The sequence below is a fragment of the Macaca fascicularis genome, chromosome 4 (assembly GCF_037993035.2).
Source record: "Macaca fascicularis isolate 582-1 chromosome 4, T2T-MFA8v1.1".
In the NCBI taxonomy this organism is placed as follows: Eukaryota; Metazoa; Chordata; class Mammalia; order Primates; family Cercopithecidae; genus Macaca; species Macaca fascicularis.
In genome coordinates, this window is record NC_088378.1 from 153,800,438 (window position 1) to 153,820,328 (window position 19,891).

The following is a 19,891-nucleotide window of genomic DNA, read 5'->3' on the forward strand; positions in this document are numbered from 1 at the left end:
AATTAGAAACAAAAAGCAAGGGTGGGGCTCACAGCAACCAAAGTACAGATCTTGGCTGTTGGTCTGCATTCTAGACGACAGAGGCACCACAATGTAGAGACTTGCTCACAGAATCATGTGGCAGAAAGCATGTTCCATAGATTTTCCATGCTTGAGTCCCTAATCAACTTCCTCACACAGCCCTGGTACTCTTGTTAAGCCATATCCAGGCCAGAAGGCAATAGCAGGTCAGTGGTTATTCATAGAGGGAACATCCAGTCCCACCCATTCACGGCTGTTGAGTGGCAACTCTACATATCCTTGGTGCTCTGCTTAAGCCCAGTTTATCCTGAGAGGCAAGCCCAAGTCCATGCATATGTGTGGAACATAACCTCTGGCCCTACCCACTCAGTGTGGGCCAAACAGCAAGCCCAGAGATATTACCTAGCCTCAGTGCCCTGCACACAGCATTTCCCAACTTCATATTCCACACAGTATTGCCCAGCCATGGAGGATGATATTCATCCCTGCCCAATCAGAAATATTTACAGGACCTAGCCGGCAGCTCTGTCTGATGGCATAGTCCAGCCAGTGGTATCACTGGAACATGGACCACAGCCAACAGTACCACTTGACCTCAGAGCACCAGAAGTAACCCAGCCCAACTAGAGAACCTAACACCAAGGTCTGCCTGTGCAGGGTTGCTACCAGTTAGCCCATCCAAAATCCCAGGCTAGATTAAAGAGTAAAGGTCTGTAAATTCCAAAGAACACCTGCAAATGATGAAAGAGATGGCAATCTTCTCAAATGTGGAAGCATTATGTAAGGACACAAGGATTGTGAAAAATCAAGGAAATATGACACCATCAAAAGAAATGAATAAAGTTCCAATAATCAACTCTATAAAAAATGGAGACCTGTGAAAAGGCTAACAACGAATTCAAAATAATTGTACTAAGGAAGTTCAGGGAAATCCAAGAAAATATGGACAAAAATTAAATAAAATATAGAAAGCAACTTATGAACAAAATGGTAAGTTTGACAAAGAAACAAAACAATAAAAAATTTGAAATCCTAGAGATAATACAATAACTGAGCTGAAAAATTCAACAGAAAATTTAAACAGGAGACATGATTAAGAAAAGGAAGAATCAGTGAGCTCTAAAATACATTTGAAATTATTCAATCATAGAGGCAAAAACAAAAAAAAGAGACTAAGTAAAGAAGACAAATGGGAATTATGGAACACCATCAAGTGAATTAACCTTCATAATAGCAATTCCTGAGGAAGATGAGAAAGAGAGAGTCCTGAAAAACAGATTGAAGAAAATAATGGCTATCAATTTTGCAAATCTTGGGAAAGATGACACCACTTGGTTACAGAAAACTCAGAGATTACCAATCAAATCTAATCCAAAGAGAAGTTTACGAAGACATGTCATATTAAATTATCAAAAATCAGGCAAAGAATGAATACTGAGCAGCAAAAGATATAAGACATACCACATTCAAGAGAGTTCCAACATGGCTGTCAGCAGATTTCTCAGCAAAAACTCTGCAGTCCAGGAGAGAGTAGGATGATATATTCAACATGCTAAAGCTGAAAAAAAAAATTGTCAATCAGAAATGAGGGGAAAAAAACTTTCTCAGAAAAACAAAAGCTAAGGTAGTGTATCACCTCTAGGACTCCATTACAGAAATTGCTAAAGGAAGTTCTTTAAGCTGAAGTGAAAGTCTGCTAATTAATAACATAAAAACATATGAAGGTAAAATTCTCAATGATATAAGTAATACATAGTCATATGCAGAATCTCTTGTACTGTGAGAGTGGTGTGTAAAGCAATTCTATCCCTACTAGAAGGGTTAAAAGACAAAACTATTTTTAAAATGATAACTACAATAAATTCTTAAAATATAAAAATTACAAAAAAAGATAAATTTTGATAGCAAAGTCACAAATGGTGGGAGGGAGAAAAGGAAAGTGTAGAGATTTTGTACATTATTTAAATGAAGTTTTTATCAGCTTAAGCAGCCTGTTACAATGAAAAGATATTTATTGTAAGCATCATTATAACCACAAACCAAAAGCCTAAGGCAATTTCATAAAATATATAAAGACAGGATTCAAGACATACTGCCACAGAAAATCATCACACCACAAAGGAAGAAAGCAACAGAGGAAGAAACAAAGAAAAGACCTCAGCTGGGTGCAGTGGCTCATGCCTGTAATTCCAGCATTTTGGGAGGCCGAGGCGGGCAGATCACTTGAGCCCAGGAGTTTGACACCAACCTGAGCAACATGGCAAAACCCCATTTCTACCAAAAATACAAAAATTAGCCAGGCGTGGTGGTGCACGCCTGTAATCCCAGGTACTCGAGAGGCTAAGGCAGGAGGATTGCTTGATCCTGGAGGTAGAGGTTGCAGTGAGCTGAGATCACACCAGTAGACTCCAGCCTGGATGACACAGAGACCTTGAAGGGGGAAGGGGGAAGGGGGAAGGGGGAAGGGGGAAGGGGAAGGAAGGAAAGGAAAGGAAGGAAAGGAAGGAAAGGAAGGAAGGAAGGAAGGAAGGAAGGAAGGAAGGAAGGAAGGAAGGAAGGAAAAGAAGAGAAGAGAGGAGAGGAGAGGAGAGAGAAGCAAGGGAAAGGAAGGGAAACGAAGGGAAAGGAAAGGAAACAAAGGGAAAAGAAAGGAAAGGAAAGGAAAAAGGAAGGAAGGAAGGAAAGAAGGAAGGAAGGAAGGAAGGAAAAGAAACTACAAAACAATCAGAAGCATGTTACAAAATGGCAGTAGCAAGTCCTCACCTTTAATAATTACTTTATATTTAAATGGGTTAAATTATCTAATAAAAATACAGATTGGCTGAATGGAGTAAAAAACAAGATCCAATCATATGTTGCCTAAAAGAGACTCAATTTTCTAGTAAGTATACACAAAGATCGAAAGTAAAGGGATAGAAAAAGATATTCCATGCAAATGGAAACCATGAAAGAGCAAGGGTAGGAACACTTATATCAGACAAAACTCACCTTAAGTCAAAATTTTAAAAAGAGACAAAGAAGGTCACTAAATATGATAAAGGGAATAATTCACCAAGAGGACATAACAATTATAAGTATACATGGACCAAACATCACAGAACCTAAATATATAAAGCTATTATTAAATAATCTGAAGAGAGAGATTACAATACTATAGTAGTAGAAGGACCTCAAAATTCTACTTTTAACAATGGAAAAATTATCTAGACAGGAAATCAATTAAAAAATTAAACTTGCACGAATTTTACAACAAATGAACCAAACGATCATAAACAAATATTTTTATCCAACAACAGTAGAATACGTATTCTTCTGAAATGGACATGAAACATTCTGCAGACTGATCATATGCTACACTACATACACACAAAAAATCTTAACAAATTTAAAAGATTTAAAATTATATCACGAATCTTTCTGGATCCCAAAAGGAATAACTCCCAAACTTATTTCCTGAGGCCAACCTTAGCCTGATGGCAAAGCCAGACAAGGTCATAAAAAGAAACAAAAATCACAAGCCAACATTCTTGATGAACATAAATACAAAAACCCTAAACAAAATAAAACATTAACAAGTTGAAGTCAACAACCTATAAAAGAATCATTCATCATGATCAAGTGGGATTTATTCCTGGGATGCTTGCATCCATATATAGTTAATATATACAAGTCCATGTATGTGATATACCACATTAACAAAATGAAAAACAAAAATTACAGAATAATTACATAATAAAAAATCTCAATAGATGCAGAAAAAGCACTTGACAAATTTTATCACCTTTTCATGATAAAAATTCTCAATAGATTTAGTAGAGAGAATGTACTTCAATACAATAAAGGATATAAATGGCAAACCCATTGTTATCATCATTTTCAATGAAAATTTGAAAGCTTTTCCTATAAGATCAGCACCAAGCCAAGAATACCACTGTCACTGCTTCTCTTTAAAAGGGTACTTGAAGTCCTAGCCAGAGCAATTAGAAAAGAAAGCAAAAAAAAAACTCTCCAAATAGAAAAGGAAGAAATGAAATTGCTTCTATTTGCTGACAACATGATTTTATATAGAGAAAATCCTACAGACTCCACTAAAACACTGTTAGAATTGATAAAAATACAATATAAGTTGCAGGATACCAAATAAACATATAAGAATCAGTAGTTTTTCTATATACTAAAAATGAGCTATTTGAAAAGGAAATTAAGGGAAAAAGTCTAATTTACAAAAGAAACAAAAATTATTTTATTATTTTATTTTTCAGTTCTGAGGTACATGTGTACAGGATGTGCAGGTTTGTTACACAGGTAAACGTGTACCATGGTGGTTTGCTGCACCTATCAACCCATCACCTAGGTATTAAGTCCAGCATGCATTAGCTCTTTTCCCTAATGCTCTACCCCCTACCTTCCCCCTACAGGTCCCAGTGTGTGTTGTTCCCCTCCCTGTGCCCACGTATTCTCATTGTTCAGTTCCCAATTATAAATGAGAAGATGCAATGTTTGGTTCTCTGTTCCTGTGTTAGTCTGCTGAGGAAAATGGCTTCCAGCTTTATCCATTTTCCTGCAAAGGACATGATCACATTTCTTTTTATGGCTGCATAGTATTCCACAGTGTATATGTACCATATTTTCTTTATCCAGTCTATCATTGATAAGCATTTGGGTTGATTTCATGTCTTTGCTATTCTGGATATGCTGCAATGAATATATATCTTTATAATAAAATTATTTGTATTCCTTTGGGTATATACCCAGTAATGGAATTGCTGGGCCAAATGGTATTTCTGGTTCTCGATCTCTGAGGATTTGCCACATTGTCTTCCACAATTGTTGAACTAATTTACATTCCCACCAATAGTGTAAAAGAGTTCCTATTTCTCCACAGCTTTATTAGCATCTATTATTTCTTGACTTTTTTTTTTCTTTTCTAGATGGAGTCTCACTCTGTTGCCCAGTCTGGAGTATAGGGGCGGGATTTCAGCTCACTGCAACCTCCACCTCCTGGATTCAAGCAATTCTCTTGTCTCAGCCCCTCAAGTAGCTGAGACTACAGGCATGCACCAGCATGCCCAGCTAATTTTTGTATTTTTAGTAGAGACAGGGTTTCACCATGTTGGCCAGGCTGGTTTCAAACTTCTGACCTCAGGCAATCCACCTGCGTTGGCCTCCCAAAGTACTGGGATTACAAAGGTGAGCCACTTCACCTGGCTACTTCTTGACTTTTTAATAATCGCCATTCTGACTGGTGTGAGATGGTATCTCAGTGTGGTTTGGATTTGCATTTCTCTAATAATCAGTGATGTTGAGCTTTTCTTCATATGTTTGTTGGCCACATAAATGTCTTCTTTTGAGAAGTGTCTGTTCATGTCCTTTGTCCATTTTTTAATGGGGTTGTTTTTTCTTGTAAACTTGTGTAAGTACCTTGTAGATGCTGAATATTAGACCTTTGTCAGATGGATAGATGGCAAAAATTTTCTCCCATTCTGTAGGTTGTCTGATCATTCTGATTATAGTATCTTTTGCTGTGCAGAAGCTCTTTAGTTTAATAAGACCCCATTTTTCAATTTTTGCTTTTGTTGCAATTGATTTTGGCAATTTAATCATAAAATCTTTGCCCATGAATATGTCCTGAATGGTGTTGCCTAGATTTTCTTCTGGAGTTTTTATAGTTTTGGGTTTTACATTTAACTCTTTAATCCATCTTGAGATAATTTTTATATAAGGTATATGGAAAGGGTCCAGTTTCAATTTTCTGTGTATGGTTAGCCAGTTCTCCCAGCACTGCTTATCAAATAGGGAATCCTTTCTCCATTGCTTGTTTCTGTCAGGTTTGTTGAAGATCAGAAGAAGCAACAAAAATTTAAATACTTAGAAGTAAATATAAGCAAGGAGATAAAAGTCCTCTACACTGAAAACTATGAAAGAGCAATGACAGAAATTGAAATGAATACAAATAAAGATATCACATGATCAAGAATAGTAAGAATTTATATTACTAAAATGTCCATATTACCCCCAAAAGATCCACAGATTCAATGCAATTTCCATCAAAATTCTCATATACTTTTCACAGAAATGGAAAAATCAATTCCTAAATTTGTATAGGACCACAAATGATTCTGAATACACAAAACAATATTGAACAAAGAACAAAACAAAAAAATATAAAGAAAGCTGGAGATATCACATTCCCTGATTTTAGAACATATTATAAAGTGACTATAATCACAATAGCATGGCCCTGTCATAAAACAGACACATTACCCAATGAAACAAAATAAAAGCCCAAAAATAAACCCATGCATCTATGGTCAAGTGATTTTTGACAATGGTGTCAATAACACACAATGCAGAAAGTACAGTCTCCTCAATGGCGTTGAGAAAATTGCAAATCTACATGCAGAAGAATGAAATTGGATCCTTTTCTAGCACCTTATAAAAATCAACTCAAAATGAATTAAAGTCTTAAATATAAGATCTGAAACTATAAAACTATTAGAAGAAAACATAACGGGAAAGTTCTAAGGCAATGGTTTTGGAAATGAGTTTTTGGAAAGCACCCCCAAAGCACAAGCAACAAAAGCAAAAGACACACACACACACACACACACACACACACACACACCCCTGGGACAGCATCAAACTAAAAAGCTTCTGAAGAGCAAAGGAGGCAATTAACAATGTGAAGAGACAACAAACAGAATGGGAGAAAACATTTGCAAACCATACATCTGATAAGGCTTTAAAATTCATAATATACAAGGAACTCAAAGCACTAAATAGCAAGAAAACAAATAACCCTGTTTAAAAATGAGCAGGACCTGGACAGAAATTTCTCAAAAGAAGGCATATAAATGGCCAACAAGTACATGAAAAAGTGCTCAACATTACTAATCCACAGAAAAATGCAAATTAAAACCATAAGATACGACAGTAATCATAATAAGACAAGAGGGTAATCTTGTCTTGTGCTAAATTTCAAGGGGACTGCTTCCAGCTTTTGCCCATATCAAAAAAAGGAATAACTTTTGGTAAGGATGCCGAGAAAGTGGAATTCTTGTACAATGATGGTAGGAATGTAAAGTTGTTGCAGCCATTATAGAAAATGGTATGATGGTCTCTCAAAAAACTAAAAATAGAACTAACTATGGGCCAGTAATCTCACTTTTGAGTATATATTAAAGAAATCTGAAGTCAATATGTCAAAGAGGTTTCTGCCTTCCCAGGGTTCTTGCAGCATTATTCACATTAGCCAGGATATAGAACAAAACTAGATGTCCATGGACAAATGAATAAATAAAATGTGGTGTGTGTATGTGTGTGTGTGTGTGTGTGCGCGTGCGTATATATACACATATACCTATGCTAAATGGTCATGGACACAAGAATGAAGAAAACCATCTTTATTCATTTGTCCATGGACATTTAGCTTCGTGGTGTGTGTATATGTATATATACCTATGTATACATATACATACATGTACATATATACATATACATACACACACATATATACACATAGGTATATATCTGGTGAGTGTATATATGTGTATATATGTGCATATATACACACATGGATACATATACATATATGTATATGAGTGTATGTGTATATGTATACATATGGACACACATATATCCACACAAAGTATGTACATATATACACATATGTACATATATACACATATGTACATATATATACATATGTATATACACATACCAGATATACATATATACATATATATATAAAAAATTGAATACTATTCAGCCTTTAAAAAAGAATGAAGTTCTGTCATTTAAAACAATATGGAGAAACCCAGAAGACAATAGTCTAAGTGAAATAAGCCAGCTGCAGAAAAATCAATACTGTATGATCTTACTTTTATGTGGAATCTAAAAAAGTTGAAATCACAGAAGTAGAAAGCAGAATGATGGTTATCATAGGCTGTGGATGGGGTGGGGTGGGAGGGAGGAAATGAGGAATTGCTGATCTAAGGGTATAGAGTTTCAGAGAGAATAATTTTTGAGATCTATTGTATAGCAGTGACTATAGCACATAATAATTGATTGTACATTTCAAAATAACTAAGACAGTAAATTTCAAATGTCTCACCATAAAAATGATGGGTAAGCAAGGTGATGAATATGTGAACTAGCTTGATTTAAGCATTCCACATTGTATACATCTATCAAAAATTAATTACATTTTACCCCACAAAGTATACAATGATTTCTAAATCAAAATCATATTAATAATAATAACAGAAAGTAGAATATTAAAGTATCCTACTATTATTTTATTATTGTCTATTTCTCCTTTCTCCTGTTATGTATTTTCATGCTTTATGTTTGATGCATATATACTTACAATTGTGGTAACCTCCTGATGAACTGACCACTTTATTATAAAATGACCTTTGTCCATTTTTACAGTTTTTGATTTAAATGTCTATTTTGTCTGATGTGAGTATGCCTGTCCTTGCTCTCTTTTGATTTCCATTTGCATGAAATATCTTCTTCCATCTTTTCAATTTTGGTCTTTGTGTGTTCTTACCAGTCAAGTGAGTTGCTTATAGGCAGCTTATGGTTGGATTTTCTTTTTACATCCATTCATCCACTCTGTGTCTTTTAATTGGAGAACTTAATCTATTTAAATTTAAGAAAACTATGGATAGGTACGAACTTACTATTGCCATTTTGATAATTGTTTTCTGGTTGTTTTTCAAATCTTTTGTTTTTTTCCTCTCTTGTTGTCTTCCTTTCATGATATTCTACAGTAGTATACTTTGAATTTTTGTCCTTATTTTTTGTGTATCTAATGTACATTTTTGCTTTCTGGTTGCTAGGAGGGTTACTAAAAGTCTCATAGTGTATGTGATTATAACAGGCTATTTTAATTGGTAACAACTTAACTTTGAATTTGACTATACACCTATCTTTACCAGTGAATTTTATACTTTTATATGTTTTCATGTTAATTAGCAGTTTTTCATTGGAACTTGAAGAATTCCCTTTATTATTTCTTGTAAGGCAGGCCTAATGGTGATAATCTCCCTTAGCTTTTGTTTGTCCAGGAAAGTCTTTATCTTTCCTTCATGTTTGGAGGAAAACTTTGCCAGATGAAGTGTTGTATTCTAGGTTGACAGATTCTTTCTTTCAGTACTTTAAATTTATCATCCTCTTCTCCCTGGCATGTAAGGTTTCTGTTGAGAAATATACTGATAGTCTTATGGAGGTTCCCTTGTGCATGTAAGCCTCTATTCTCTTGCTGTTTTCATAATTTCGTCTTTTACTTTGAGTTTGATTATAATATATATTGTCAAAGTCTTCTTTGGATTGAAACTGCTCATTAGAGGAATGCAAGTCAAAACCACAATTAGATACCATCTCATACCAATTAGAAGGGCAATGATTAAAAAGTCAGGAAACAACAGATGCTGGAGAGGATGTGGAGAAATATGAATGCTTTTACACTGTTGGTGGGAGTGTAAATTAGTTCAACCATTGTGGAAGACAGTGTGGCAATTCCTCAAGGATCTAGAACCAGAAATGCCATTTGATCCAGCAATCCCATTACTGGATATATACCCAAAGGATTACAAATCATTCTACTATAAAGACACATGCACACATAGGTTTACTGTGGCACTATTCACAATAGCAAAGACTTGGAAACAACCCAAATGCCCATCAGTGATAGACCAGATAAAGAAAATGTGGTACATATACACCATGGAACACTATGCAGCCATAAAAATGGATGCGTTCATGTCCATTGCAGGGACATGGATGAAGCCAGAAACTATCATTCTCAGCAAACTAACACAGGAACAGAAAACACCACATGTTCTCACTCATAAGTGGGAGTTGAACAATGAGAACACATGGACTCAGGGAGGGGAACATCACACACTGGAGTCTGTTGGGGGATGGGAGGGCTTGAGGAGGGAGAACATTAGTAGAAATACCTAATGTAGATGACGGGTTGATAGGTGTAGGAAACCACCATGGCATGTGTATACCTATGTAACAAACCCACATATTCTGCACGTGTATTCCAGAACTTAAAGTATAATTTAAAAAAAATTAAAAAATTTTAAAAAAGAAGTAGCACTGAATCTGTACATTGTTTTGGACAGTATGGCCACTTTAATGATATTGATTCTTCCTATCCATGAGCTTGGGATGTTTTTCCATTTGTTTGTGTTTTCTTTGATTTTTTTGAGCAGTGTTTTATAATTCTCATTGTAGAGATCTTTCATCTCCCTGATTGGCTGTATTCCTATGGGTTTTTTTGTGTGTATGTGTATGGCAATTATGAATGGAATTGCCTTCCTGATTTGGCTCTCAACTCGGCTGTTGTTGGTGTATAGGAGTGTTAGTGAGTTTTGTACATTGATTTTGGATACTGAAACTTTCCTGCAGTTGTTTATCAGCTTAAGGAGCTTTTTGTCCTAGACTATGGGGTTTTCTAGATATAGTATCATGCCATCTGCAAAGAGGGATAGTTTGACTTCCTCTCTTCCTATTTGGATGTCCCTTATTTCCTTCTCTTTCCGATTGTTCTGGCTAGGACTTCCAATAGTATGTTAAAGAGGAGTGGTGAGAGAGGGTAATCTTGTCTTGTCCTAGATTTCAAGGGGACTGCTTCCAACTTTTGCCCATTCAGTATAATGTTGGCTATGGGTTTGCCATAGATGGCTCTTATTATTTTGAGGTACATTCCTTCAATACCTAGTTTATTGAGAGTTTTTAACAAGAAGGGATGTTGAATTTTATCAAAAGCCTTTTCTCCATCTATTGAGATCATCATGTGGTTTTTGTCTTTAGTTATGTTTGTGTGATGAATCACATTTGTTGAATTGTTCAACATACTCAAATCAATAAATGTGCACCCCGGGGATGAAGCCCATCTGTTTACGGTGGAGTAGCTCTTTGATGTACTGCTGGATTTGGCTATGTATCCATCTGCTCCTGGGCTTTTTTTTCTTTTTTTTTGTAAACTATTTATTACTGATTTAATTTTGGAGCTCATTATTGGTCTGTTTGGGAATCAATTTCTTCCTGGTTCAGTCTTGAGAGGGTGTACATGTCCAAGAATTTATCCATCTCACCTAGGTTTTCTAGTTTGTGTAAATAAATTTTCTACCCCTTTATATTTTTCTGTTGTTCCCTTTGGACTCTCATTAATGTGTATACTAGTTTGCTTTGTGATGTCCCATAAATCTCAAAGTACTTTTTTTCACTATTTTTATTCTTTTTGTTCTTCTGACTGGATAATTTGAAATGGATTATCTGTCTTCAAGTTTGCCTATTCTTTCTACTACTTCATTGTGCTGTTTCAATCTCCTTAATTTTTCAGTAGAGTCATTTTATTCTTCAGCTCTAGAATTTCTGCCCTTTTATGATTTATACCTCTCTTGAATTTCTAGTTTTGTTAATACATAACTTTCCTGATTTTATTAATTGTGTTTTTTGTTGTTGTTGTTGTCTTGTAGCTCACTGAGTTTTTAAAAGACAATTATTTTGACCTTTTTGTCAGGCAATTCATACCCACATTTCTTTGGAGTCAGCCATTTAGCTGTTTTGTTCCTTTCATGGTGTCATATTTCTTTGATTTTTTTATGTTCCCAGAAGCTTTGTGTTACCGTCTTGCTTTCATGTTTCTTGAAGACTTTCATTGCTGCAGTTGAAGGAGCAATCACATCCTCCAGTCTAGCTAACTAGTTTATAAAACAAACAAACCAACAAACAAAGAAACAAAAAAACCCACAAAACTTTTATCAATCAGCCTGGCTAGAGATTCTGGGGGTCTCTCAGGTCTTTTTTTTTTTTTTTTTTTCCCAGACAGAGTCTCACTCTGTTGCCCAGGCTGGAGTGCAGTGGCACGATCTTGGCTCACTGAAAGCTCCACCTCCTGGGTTCAAGCAAGTCTCCTGCCTCAGCCTCCCTAGTAGCTGGGACTACAGGCACGTGCCACCCCCCACCCCCCGCCCCCAGCTAATTTTTGTATTTTTAATAGAGATGGAGTTTCACCATGTTGACTAGAATGGTCTCAATCTCTTGACCTCATATTTCCACCCGCCTCGACCTTCCAAAGTGCTGGGATTACAGGCATGAGCCACTATGACCGGCCTCTCAGACCTTTCTATGAATGTGCCTTTCCCATTTCTCTTGTTCCTTCGCAGTAGTGGTGGTGGTGGGGAGAGGTGCGGGGTGAGGGAGGTGTCTTAGAACTGTGTGCTTTCTCAGTCCCACAAAGCAGGTTGGACTCTGTTTGTTTATTTTCCTTAGGGCAGTGACGGGAAGGTTCCTGGCTCTGCACTTTCTCCTGATCCACCAGAGCTGCCTGCTAATGTATGTGTCCTATGTGTGGAAGCTTACATGCAATCTGTGGTAGTTCATGTGTACTCTCCATGGGGGGAGTACATACATGTTGATGTCTATGGTGTGCTCAGGATGCCAGCCACAGCAAGTGGTGCATGCGGAGTGCTGGGGATATATGTCAGCTTGTTGGGTGTTCACAGTTCAGACACCCCATGAGACTCGCGTTTGGAGATCCGGGCAGAGTCTTCACCCCAGCCAGTAGGATCTGCAGCTTGTTGAGATTTGTGTGCCAGTTGCCACGATGCCTCTCTTCTTGTCCCTGCTCCTAGCTGCCCCCGGATGTTTTTGCTCTGCGTATTCCCTGTGTTTTGGGTGGGGTGAAACAGAAGTGAGCCTCCTGGATAGCATCCCAGAAGACTGGGGAAGCCAGGTACTCATTTCGGTCTCCATTTTTCTCATTAGGAGAAATCACAGGCTGAGTGAATCTCTTAGCATTGAGCTGTGCTGCACTTGGGCAGGGGTAATATGGGTAAAGTGAAGCTATTCTTACTCTCCTTAGTGTATTTATTCTTCAGTTTTTTTTCACTTCATTGAGGTGCTGGAACCTTTTAACTAAATGACTGGGCTACCATAAAAGCATTGCTATCATGTGTAGTTGTTAAAATCAGTGTTTCTGGGTGGGGGTTGGGGGTGGAGGGAGAGTTGAAGGCTGAAACTTCCCATTCTATCATCTTGACATCCCAAATAGGACCTTCACTGAAAGAAATTGGTTTCTATGTTTCTTTTTATAATTCATATTGCTTATCTTTTAAACATTTAATTCAACAATCATCTCTGTTCTCTGCCTCTTAAGCGGCCTTCCCCAGTTACTTTCTATCATTGCCATATAGTTTATTTACTTTGCAGCACATGTGACAATGAAAATTATTTTGTGTTTTCATTGCTGTTTATTTCTTCATTATTTATTTCTGCCATTGTAATAAGGTCTTAGAAATTTTATCTATATTGTTATTTTTGTAGCCCCTAGAACAATACATGCCCCAGAGTAGGTGCTCTCTGAATAATTATTGAATAAATAAATTTTTGAAAGGATTCTAGTTTTCTTCAAAGCTCCAAAAAGTTCTAATTAGTCTATTATTTTGCTGAAATAAAATGTAATTTCTCAAATATTAGCATTTGTAATAAAAATGATTTATTCTTCAACTTTATGTTTTGATTATATATGTGGTATAGCCAATTATATTTTATTGCAAGTCTAAAGCAGTTCTGTTATATCCTAGATCAAATAGGCTTTATGAGCCTTCCAGGGAGCTTAAACTGTATTTATTACATTGTTTCTGCATGAAAATATGATTTTGTGATTGAAGTAACAATAATTTTTACTTTCCAACAAACTTTTACTTTGTTTACTTTTTTTGTTAAAAAAGAAGTTATTTTTACATTGATAACAGTCTACCTTTGAGTTCTGAGCAAGCATTAAACCTTTGGGTTATACACCACCTTTGCATTAAAAGCACACTAATATTCATGCAACAACTATACTAAGTCTTTTTTTCTGAAGTGAGTAGGAATGTAAATGTCAAATTGGTAACTATAGAAGTATATATGAAACAGATAAAGTATCTGATATATAACTTCTGCCTTTGTTAGGTATTTGTTTCTGCTGTGGCCATTGGATTTGAGTGCAGTACCCCATGGTATTGGATAGTCATTAAGACAGTCCTTACGTGGGTCTATTTAAAAACACCATTGAATAAGAAAATACTTATTGGTGCATATTTGCCTATTGTTTAGAAAAAAGTCAGAATCTGTTGCATCCCACTCACTTTCTTAAAGTTCACCTGACAGATAATGTAGAAAAGGCATTATCTTCTACAACGAAATGTTTTGTTTTTATTATGTATTCATATTTTTCTTTGATATTTATTTAATTTCTTTTTGTGAGATTAATGGAGGCCATATTCTTTACTATTTAGCCAAACTATTTTTTAATTCCTTAAATAATTATTTTATTTCATGTAAGAGGTTTAATTTTTTTTTAAATGAATAGGACTTTTAACATATTTTTCTGGCCAGGAGTTAATATATAATTTACTGAAACATGAATAATATCCAAATTTCTGTGTTAATAGTCAGGAGCTCAAAGTGTTATTTCAATAAAAAATTATACATATTTGGTAGCTCTTATGGAAGATTTAAAAATACTTCTATGCCCATATATCAGCAAAACTATTTATACATGTTTCTCTTAAATGAATTTTATTTTCTCGGAAGTTTAGAAAAACAATTTCATCCTTAAAAATGTTGGAGAAGAAAGAAAATGAGTTCAAATGTGTTCTGATATTTGAATGTTGCAAACTAAGATATGTGTGTGTGTTTGTATATTCCTTACATGCTTGAAATACAGTTTTTCTCTTACCAGGCTAACGTTAGGCATAAAAAACTTCCCATAACAGGCTGCATTGGTCAATGTGTCCCTGGAAGAAGGTATTTTGTATCTCAGAGGTAGCATAAGCAGCATTAGATGTGGTGTTGCCATGGTAACTGCTCTCTTTTTTTTAATTGAATGGCATAGTAAGTAGTCTTATAAAACCCACCAACCCATAACTTGCTGGTGCCCCAAGGCAGTTTTAACTTAAGCACCTTCTCTTTGTCTTTATATTTTTAATCTAAGTGATTCAGGTGTTTGACTATACCAGTTTTATGAGTCTAATGTGCTTTGGAACTTAAATCCTTGGTTTCTTGACCATAGATTATTTCTAAATAGGAGCTCAATGCAGTTATAATATCAAGGAAAGAATACAAAATTTCCAGTGCAAAAAGAAGAAAAGCAAACTTGTACATAAGGCCATGTCTATAACACACAAACTGAGTAAGATGCTAATATTTGATCATCTGATTTCACCAGAACCTAGCTACACATGGCAAAGCACAAATAAATCATTCTAGAAATGAGAGCCACAAAAATACTGTGCTAAAATATGTCTTGGGCAACCAGTACAAATAGCTTAGTTTAAATATAAATTCTCCTGGGATGCAAGAGTCCTTTGTATTTTTTTGTTTGGACTCAAGACACACCTCTTAAAATATCTATACCCTGCTGCAAAGATATTGCATGGAGTCAAATAAAATGTATTGTAACTTCCTCTTCACCTACTTTGCTTCCTAGAGACACTAATTCTTTTGATTATTTTGCTAGTCATTTATGTTTAAACTGTTAATAAATCTATTTAAATTAAAAATTCAATATATAAGAATTGATAATGCTCTGTAGGAAAATAGGGCTCTTATGTCTATTTGTGGAAAAGAGGGCATTGTAATATTGATGAAAAGATTATTCCAACAATATTAATTTAGTATCAATAAATATTATCTTCCTACTGAGTAGCATTGTCATTTTCCAAAAGACTGTGTGGGTAAGTACAATTAGAAATAACTGTAAGTTTATAATGGGTACTAATGCTTAAGCATACCAAAGAAACCCAAGTTGAGAGTTTAGAATTTACCTTGTCCAGCTTCCTGAAAACATGCTTTTATCTACTCTTTCAGTGCTTCTAATTTTCTTTTAAGAGAGGGTCTCACTCTGTCACCCAGGCCAGAGTGCAGGGGTGCAGTCATAGCTCACTGCAGCCTCAGACTCCCAGGCTCAGGGGATATGCCCACCTCAACCTCCCAAGTAGCTGGGACCATAGGTGTGTGACACTATGGTTGGCTAATTTTTGTTATTTTTTTGTAGAGACAGGATCTCCCTATATTACCTAGGCTGGTATAGAACTCCTGGGCTCAAGTGATCCACCCACCTCAACCTCAGAAAGTGGCTTATAAATTTTGAGACAACTCAAATATAGATGATTGTTTTCTCAAATTTGCTAGTATCTTTTTATAAGGTGAATAATTTAATTTACATATAGACAATTAATATAGACCATAGTAGAGTGGGAAATTATGACAGCTTACTCTTTGCAGGAAATTCCTCTCCCTAAGTCAGAAAAAGCCCACAGGAAATAAGGGTATTGGGACAAGGAGTTAAGTATGATGATGAAATGTATCCACACTATTTTTTTGGAAGAATCACATCTCATTGAAATCAGAGTAAAGAGAACTCCAGAGGAGAGATGTTGGGAGACACTTCTGCATAGGTATCTTTTGTTCCTGCTTTCTTGCTCAATATGCAAAGAATTCAAGGCCCTCATGACTCTTACCTGGTCATTTTTCAGTGTTGTGTTTGTAGCAAGCAACCTTAAGGGATAAGATAATGTGTTGTTCTGGAATAAAGAGCAGGTTTGCTTACTGCTTGCTATAAAACAGCAGGTTTCCAATCTAAGTGTTCCTTGGCTGTAAGACAAAGTCACTGCATCAACCTGGGCTCTATGCATCACCCCTATGGAACATGGGGATCAAGGGAGAACTGATGCAAAGATGCTGGTGCTTGTGTTGCTTGCTTTGCCATGACTAATAAAGTCTTTTGTCTCTGATTGAGGAGTCTTGTGTCTTCTACTAGCATTCACGAAGCAGTAGCAGCCTTACTTATTAGCTTAGACGTAGGGCAAAATCCCTGACCAGATAGGAGAAAGCTGAATTAACTTACTCCATCATCCTTTTGGGGATGGAATTAATGGACCACCAAAACTGCAATCTGATTCTTGCCAGAAAAGACAGCTATGATTTAATTAATCTAAATCTGAAGCCATTACCTTGGTAGATGTTCCATGAACAAGTGAAATGTTTTTTAGAAGCACATTCAAAAGTTGTGGGAGTGGGGGAGGGATAGTTTACTCAGAGGTATGTATTGTTAGTCCTTTAAATAAGATGAGGGTTTTTGTTTCCCTCCCAGTAGCAGAAAACTTTTAAACTAACATTATTCTGAACATTTGAAATAAAATTTTGCACCTTTGAGCACTTATGTATTTATGTCATATAAAGTAATTTTGAATCCATTATAAGCAGAATCTTGGCATGATCTACAGACTTCTAGCAAAAGTGGCATTTGGGTCCTAATACCGACCTAATAGTGACCTAATAACTGAGTTGTTGGGCAAATCAGTTATCAAGTGAAAATGTCAAATCTATCCCTTCACAGATACCTGCTTGGACGTAACTATTTGTATTCAACTGGTAACAGCCTAACTACACTTTTGATCCTATGGGAATAGACAGTCTGGAATGTGGTGATACTCTGTAGCTATCAAATCTGCAGGTGAGAGAAATAATATTTATGAAAATAATCTGAAGAACATGCAGTCCATCTATTTCTCTAAACAGTTATTTCTCAACCTTTTGCTTTTTAAATTGGTCCCTTATGGAGCCTTTTTAGGCATTTTTCTCCTTATCACCTTCCTGCTCCTAGAGAAACTTGAATATCAGAGATAAGTGGTGTATATATTTATGTACTGTGGCCCTTTAGAAGTCTACAAGCTATTTTAAGATCTAAGATTTTCTTGCCTCCTAAGAACAAATAATCATCTGCTTTTGGATGGTATTGCCCATGTTGAGAATTCATGCTCCAAGCACTAGGAAATCTATCCCTGGACTGATAGAATATTTCTCTGCCTACAATCCATTATATTGACTCCCAACAATTGCTTTTTTGCTTAACTGTCCTGTACTTTGGATTAATATGTATATTTAGTAATGCTATAAGAAACAACACCAATAAACTACTGTAAGGCTACAGATAAATTGCTAATTGGAGGCAACATAGCATAGTGATTACAAGTTCTATCTGACTACTTAAATTTAATCTTGACATTACCACTTACTAGCTATGCAACATTGGACCTATTATATATCATCTCTCTAAGTCTCAATTTGCTCATGTGTAAAATGAGAATAATAATAGTACTCACACCACAGGATGATAAGAATTAAGGATAAAACAAACATAAACTGCCTGACCCAGAATAAATGTTCAGCAATATTAGCTCTTAGATATACGTACAGTAATGCAGGGTGCTCTCCACAAATATTCTAAATGGAATGTTTTTTAGCTAGGACCAGTGGCTTATATCTGTAATCTCATTGTTTTAGGAGGCTGACGTGGGAGAATCACTTGATACCAGAAGTTTGAGACCAGCCTGAGCAACATAGTAAGATCCTGTCTCTCCAAAAAAAATTTAAAAAAAAAAGAAAAGCTTAGAACTTAGCCTGGTGTGGTGGGGTGTATATACTGCCTGAAGTCCCAGCTATTCAAGAGGCTGAGTTGGGTGGATTGCTTGAGCCCAGGAGATCGAGGCTACAAGGCTACAGTGAGCCATGATCACACCACTGCACTCCAGCCTGGATAATAGAGCAAGGCCCCATTTCAAATAAAACAAAAAACAAAAAACAAACAAACAAAAAACAGAAAACAAACAAAAAAACCCCAAAATCAAAAAGAATGTTTTTACTTGTCATACTGAGTATGTTTACACTGGTCATATATAGTTGAGTAATGGATTTTATCTTAGGAACACTAGAAATAGACATTGAGGCTAGTGATATATCAGTTTTCTTTCTTTGTACCATCTGAAAGTTTTAAGTTCAATTTGTCTCCTTCGGTTAGCAAGTATATAGTAATTCATAGCATATATATTTACTCCTGATATCTAATTATGTCCTTACTCTCATTTCCGTTTCTTGTTTACCGCAGATATATAGGCCTGGATTTGAGTCCTTCATTCATTACTCATCAACTGGTTAATCTTGATTGTGTTTTCAAGCCTCCTTAACATCCCACTTACATAAAATAGGGTCAATAGTAGGACCTAATTAATAGGATTGTTTTGAGGAAAGTACACAGTACCTAACAAGTAATAAGAATTCAATACATGCTAGTTACTTTTACTATTTATGTTAGTTTGCCATATTTTAAAAATCTGTGTAAACCACTGTAAATATTTTTTCTGTAAAAAAATGAATAAATAAAATATACTTAGAATGTTGCCATGACAGCAGTGTCTTTTCCACCAGGGTTTGGGGTTTCAGGTATTTTCTCACACTATTACTTAAGCCTTCTTGACTAGGAAAGGAGCAATGAAATTCACTCAGCACCACTCTGGTCATCATTGTAGACTCATCTTCAAGTCCCTAGTTGGGACACTGGCTTATGGTCTGCGGATGAATGAGAATGAGAATTTTACCAGTATGATGACTGCTTTAGTAGGGCAAGCCCTAGAACTAAATTTAGATCTTTAGACACTTTCCTTGAAGGTCAATGAAGCTTTACTCATGATGCTAAGCAAAGTAACTTGTACATCCTCATGCCTGTCTCACATCTGCTAATAAAAATAGTTGTCTTTTTTAGTAGCTGACATCTAGGGCTTGTACTAACATATTTAAAAATCTTCAGCCTAGATGAAAGTTCTAGCTTCTTTATTTCACTTCTGTGGCCTTGAGCAGGTTATTTTATCTCCTAGGTTTCTCTTCCATAAAATGGAGATAATATTCAGACATGCTGTTGAGAAGGAAGTGAACTTATATATAAATATGTAAAGCTTGTGCCATGCCTATTGTAGATACTTTGTCAATGTAAATTTGATTCATTTCCCTTTTCTTGGTAGGGGGA

General features: G+C 35.8%; 1 long non-coding RNA gene across 1 annotated transcript in view; it reads left to right on the forward strand.

The window, feature by feature from the left end:
- Nucleotides 1-19,891, forward strand: part of LOC135970449 (uncharacterized) — a 120,594-nt gene that overhangs the window by 70,037 nt on the left and 30,666 nt on the right. Inside the window, exons 7-8 of the long non-coding RNA XR_010586120.2 lie at nt 16,085-16,235; nt 17,429-17,545. This is a non-coding gene — a long non-coding RNA (uncharacterized lncRNA). The remainder of the gene's footprint in view (nt 1-16,084; nt 16,236-17,428; nt 17,546-19,891) is intronic.